Raw genomic sequence first — 6,000 nt, forward strand, 5'->3', positions numbered from 1 at the left:
GCTGGATCCCTCCCCGGCAGCCGGCTCCCTCCCTGGCGGCCGAATCCTTCCCTGGCAGCCGGATCCCTCCTGCAGGACGGGCACTCCCCGCAAAGATGGAGCTTTAAATAAATAACGAGCTGCCGACATCTCCCGGCTCGGCTGGCAGCGCCACGCTGGGAGCCGTCCCTGGCAGCCCCCGCACTCCGGAACACGACGGGAATGGGGACAGTGCTGCTGGGAGCTCGGCCCGGGGGGTGGTAATGATCGAGGGAAAAGGGCTGGCGGGGCCCTGGGATGTCCCTGGCGGGGTCAGCGCTGGCTGATGGCTCTGCCAAGCCTCTCCTTGAAGCTTCCCGTGATGGAGCAACACAGCCTTGCTTTGGGAATGGGATTTAGTCACTGAGGGTCGGCTGGGGGAGAAGCTTGGGTGCTTCCTGGGACGCTGTGATGGATGCGGGGATGTGGCGATGCAGGAAGGATGCAGGAATGCGGGCAGGGTGTGGGGATGAGGGAGGGATGAGGGAATGCGGGCAGGGCGCAGGCGGGTCAGCGGGGATGTGACCCAGCGGTTTGTCCCTGCTGGAAGATGCTTCCTTGCAAACCGGTTTGCAGGGTGGAGCGTTCCAGAAGGCGCTGCCGGCCGGGGGAGGCCGGCCGGGCGCGGGCAGAGCCCGCAGGCAGGGTTCAGGCAGAGGCCAGGCAGCGCAGGCAGCGTGGGGAGGGACCGGCCGGCGAGCCAGGGAGCCCGGCAGGGCAGCACAGGCTGCAATTAGCCGAGGAGCGACGGCAGGATCCTGCCTCAATTAAAGCCTCCATCCCCGGCCGGCGGGCAGGGAACTGTGCCCATGGGCAGCACGTCCTGGCACCCGGCATCGCCCCGCTCGGGCTGTGGAGGGGACACTGGCAGTGCGGCGGGCAGGGGTAGTGTGGCTGGGGGCTGCCAGAGGGGAGAGGGGACGGACTCTGCTCCAAAAGCAGCTGAGAGGAAGGAAGAAGCAGCTAAAATAAGCAGGTGGGTGGACAGGGAGGAAATGATAGTGAGGCTGATAACGAATGGCTGGGGAAGGGGGACAAGAACCAAAAGGTCCCCAGGAAACGGGAACTGGTCCCTCTGGGAAGCAGAGGGAGGTCACGGCACAGGAGGGGGCCCTGCGTTCTCGGAGAGTGGGTGTGCAGGCAAGGGATGGATAGAATGCTTCAGCAATATGGGAAATGCCAGCCAGGAGTGGGGCAGCCCCGTGCCCCCATCCTGCTTTAGGCAGGGGGACAACGGGAGGCAGACGCAGGCAGAGGCACTCTGAGCATCCTCGGAGGGTGGGTGGGAACTCCTGGAGTGAAATGCCGGGAGGAGGAGAGCAGCACAGAGCTCTGTGTGGTTTGTGTGCAGACAGCTGCCACCTCCACTCCAGGCATGGCCATGCGGGGTCACGGAGGTGGACAGACACCAAACCAAGTGCCCAGCACTCTAGGAGTAGTTTGGGATGGACCCAAGGGAAACGGGGCAGGGAGTGGTGGCAAGCAAAGTGCTCCCTCAGCACGGCACTTCCCTGCTCTCCCTGCCTGCTGCCTGCCAGCATCCCGGGGCTCCTGCAGCATCCTGGGGACTTCCACAGCATCCCACCGTCCTCCCTCTGTATGACACTCTGTATGGGAAGGATGGCATCAGGAAAGGTGTGGGGACATGGGGCTGGGGTTAAGACAAACCCAGGGATTTGGGCAGGGAGACTGAATTATACGGCAGGGACAGTCCAGAGGAGCTGTAGCCCTGCCGTATAATTATGGAATGGTTTGGGTTGGTAGGAGCCTAAAGCTCATCTGATTCCAACCCCCTGCCATGGGCAGGGACACCTTCCACTAGGCCAGGTTGTTCCCAGCCCTGTCCGACCTTGGCCGTGGGGAGCAGGCGGAGGCAGTTGGCCGGAGCGCAGGATGCTCAGGGCCGGAGCCGTGGCTGCTGTCCTGGGAGTTTCCACATGAACCACACACTGTTCGCATCTGAGCCTTCTCCCCGTCCAGGGCAGCCGCTGCCGGGGGTTATTTCCTGCCCTCCGCGCTCTCCCCCCGCCGCCCCTGCCTGCCCCAGCCCGGCTGCTTCCTCTCGGCCGCCCCGGGGGCTTTCCATGCTGCCAGAAAATAAATCTCAGGCTATTTTTAACAGAGGGGAAAACGCCAAGGTCTCCTCCAGCCTGGGCTGCTGCGGAGCCGAGAGTGGACGGGCACCCCCGGAGAGATGAAGGAGGGAGAGGAATGTGCGGGAAGGATGTGGGTAGGCAAGGCAGCGTGACCCCGCTTTCATCTCCCTGCCTTCGGGCGGGATTTTGGGGAAGGCGGGGAGAAGGGCGCCGGGAAAGGGGCACCAGCTGGGTGCTGTGGCACCCCTTTGCCCCCCTTTGCAGCAGAAAAACAGCCCCCACCACAGCGCCCCCAGCACCCTCATTAATGTCACCCATCACTCTGCTTGTGCAGGCAGGAGAAAGTGATGGGGGGGTCACCCCACGTGTGCTGCCACCACCCCAGCAGGGACGGGGTGACCAGGAGGTCTCCTGGAATGGGACACACACACACACACAGAGTGCCTATCCTGCATCGGGTCAGTGCCAGCATCAAGGGAGCTGGGGACTCGGAGGGTCCCCTGGGGTCAGGGCTGGGCCAGTTGCTGTTTTTAACCCCTGTAAGTGCCTTAGGGAGGCTGCGAGCGGGATCAGATGGATAATGCCGGCGGGGGCAGAGGGGGGCTGCGGAACGGATGGAGCTGATCATAATGGGGGGGCAGGGACAGGCCACCCCACCCCGTTGCTCCCCGAGGGTGGCTGTCCCCGCTGCAGACTGGGACACTGCCATTCCCTGCCAGCTGTCCCCACTGTCACTCCGCACGCATCTTTCTGGCTGCAGCGACACGATCCAAGGACTCGCCCTTTCCTGGGACTCCAGAGACTGAGGATTTATTCCTTACAAGGCTCCTGCTAAAATCTCTCCACCTGAGAGACTCTCGCCAGCCTCAGCACACCCAGCGCTCCCATCGGAGTGGGAGGAGGTCTCTGCTCTTCTCCAACCGGGAGATGTTGTGTAAAGCCCACAGCCAGCGGAAATGCGGGAAGAAAAGCAGGGAGAGAAAGAGCAGCCGTTTCCAAGCGCTGGGTGGGAGGAGAGCAGAAAACAGGAGGTGGAGGTGAAAATGTCAAACCTCCCAGGACTGGCTGTGCGGGCACAGAGTGCTCGCTGGTGGCTTTTGGTCCTTGTTCTTCAAAGAATCACTGAGACCACCTTTGCCTCCGGTCCCCAACGGGGTGGTGATACTGCAGCCAACTCCCTGCCAATGCTGTGGCACCCAGGGCTCAGCCTGTGCTGCAGTTTTCAGGGAAAACCTGAGCTCCACATTCCCAGCCCAGGAACTGCTGGCCACATTTGATGCCACTTTCCTGTGACACAGGGGAAAAACCCCCGGGGCTGGCTGGGATTTGGGGTGCCTGGCCATGCCCCAGCATCACCCCCGACTGGGGGTTTCCAGTGCCAGGGGTGTGGGGCAGTCCCCATGTCGTGGGACACCCACAGAACTCTAAGCTGGACTTCACCTGCCCCTGCCCCATCCAACCCACAGGGAAACCCCTGCTCTGTGCCCTGGGACAGCCTAAAACATCCCTGGGGACTGCACAGAGTGGGCTGGATTGGAAGGGACATTAAAGCTCATCTTTAGGTACTGGAAGGGGCTCTAAGGTCTCTCCAGAGCCTTCTCTTTTTCAGGCTGAATGCCCGCAGCTCTCTCAACCTGTCTCCAGAGCAGAGGTGCTCCAGCTTTTGGAGCATCTCTGTAGACTCCTCTGGGCAGTACAAGCTAACTTCTCCAGCCTGTCCAGTTTCCTCTGGATACCATCCCTTCCCTCCAGCATGTCAGCTGCACCACATGGCTTTGTCTGGAAAGGGAAATAACCACGATTTGGGGACCATCCCCACCACGGGGCTCACAGGATCACCTGGAGGGGCCTGACCCCGCTGCAGGGGCTCTGTCTGTGACCAGATGGCTCCGAGCAGCCCTAAGCTCTCCATAATGCCCCTAATTGTCCCCCGGCGCGGGAGCGGGTGGCCCGGCCCAGCTGGTGCCTGTGTCCCCCCGCAGCCACGGCTCCGGGACCTCTGGCTATTTTTAATCCCAGGAAGCTATTTTTGAAGGGAGAGGCTATTTTCCCTGCCCGCGGCTAATCCTGTCTTGCTGTTCAACCTTACCCAGCTATTTGCCGGGGCCGCGCCATGGGCAGCTCCCTGCCCCGGACTGGGGGGGGGTGGGGGGGTGGGGGGGGTGGGAGGGGGTGTGTGTGCTGGATCCAGAGGGATTCGGGGCAGGAGGGACAGGGTGGGAAGTGCCGGCCGGGATGGGGTGGTCCTGCACCCCCTGCCCTGCTCTGCTGGGGCCGGAGCTGCTGGATGCCCGGGCTTGATCTGGGCAAGGGCACCACGGTGCTACGGAGGGGAACGCGCCCATTTGCGGGCAATCACTGATCGTTCCCCCCAGCCCGCCCCACGGGAGCCTGGAAGGCCATCAGAGGATGGGGATGCCGAAGGTGACAGGTCCGCGTGTCCCCTGGGCGTTGCGGGGACCGCCGGGGTCCTGGGAGCGCCGGCGAACTGGGGCTGAACTGGAAGCAGGTGTTGGGCACGTCCCGGCGGGGAGGAAGGGTGGGGGTGCAGGGCCGGGGGGAGCGGGGTGCACATCTGGCAGCGGAGGGGTGGCAGGAAGCGTCGCGCTGACCCGGCCCCCCCGGGCTCGGCTGCCTCGGGGTCCCGGGGGGCCGCGCCGCTGCCAGATGTTATGCAGCTGTCTCCGGCGCTTCCTCTCCTTCCATGCCCCGCATCATCCGGGAAGCTCTTCCCTGCGCTTCCTCGGCGGGGAGAGCGGGGGAGACCTCCCCAGCCCCCCGCTCCTCCGGCTTCCTGAGCCGCCCGGTCTGTCCGCTCCAGCGTTCGGCTCTTTCACCCCTGGGCTCACCGCCCCTCACCCTCCTCCCACCTTTCCGCGGCCCCTCGCTCCTTTTCTTCTTCTGCCAGCTGCCCCCCAGCTCCCGATCCCGAGGGATCTCTCCCTTCTCTCGCCTCCCGATGCCGGGGCTGCCTCCTGCGCTCCTGGCTCGGAGCTCGCCTTGCTCCCAGGGCAAAGGAAGGCGGGAGGCAGCGTCGAGCATCACTTATTGCTTTTCTTCTCTTGCGTCTCTCGGCATTTCCTATTTTCCCGGAGCGCTGGGGCCGCTCGGAGCCCGACCAGCCCCAGCCCCACGGGCAGGGAAAAGCCGGGAGAGCCGCAGGGAGCGTGGCCGTGGGCTGCGGGAGCGTGGGCTGCGGAAGCCGGGGAGATGCTCGTTGCCGGCAGCTCACACCGACTGCGGGGCGCAGATAGGATTCAGGGATTAGAGCAGCTTAGGGAACAGGGCTCTTCCAAGCGGCAGATGGTGCTGGATGGATCCCAGAGCAGGGTTAGCGGGGTGGGAAACAGGTCCCAGAGCAATCCTGGGCAGGGTAGGGGAAATCAGGCAGAAGCGGGGAGGAGGAGGGGGAGGGTTTTTTCCCAGCCCGTTTCCGGAGCGCGAGGGAGGGACGGATCCTTGCCCCAGCTCCCAGGAATGGCAGCTGACACCCAGAGCCGGTCACAGCTGCAGTGACAGCAGCGTGGCTTTTGCACGCTATGTCCCCGGGAAGTTTCCCTTGTACCCCAGGAGGCTGCGGGGTTCCAGGTCCCGGCTGCGGGACGTGGCTCCCTCACCCACCGGGTCCTTCCGCTGCTCATGTCCCTTGTCCCCATGCGTATGTGTCCCCACAGGAGTGCACGCTCCCGGGTGTGCCCATCATTCTCATCATTCTAGGGGTGCGTGGAAAGCCTCGAGACCAGAGGCTTCATCCCACATCCCTCCATGTCTCTTGCATCCCCCTGAGGTGTTCTTGGCTGCAGGGATGCCTTTTTGGGCTACCTAAAAACAGAGGTCAGACAAAATTAAGGGAATAAAAAGTGATTGTATTTAATGAAGGGCTTTC

Source organism: Sylvia atricapilla, chromosome 16, assembly GCF_009819655.1.
Source record: "Sylvia atricapilla isolate bSylAtr1 chromosome 16, bSylAtr1.pri, whole genome shotgun sequence".
In the NCBI taxonomy this organism is placed as follows: Eukaryota; Metazoa; Chordata; class Aves; order Passeriformes; family Sylviidae; genus Sylvia; species Sylvia atricapilla.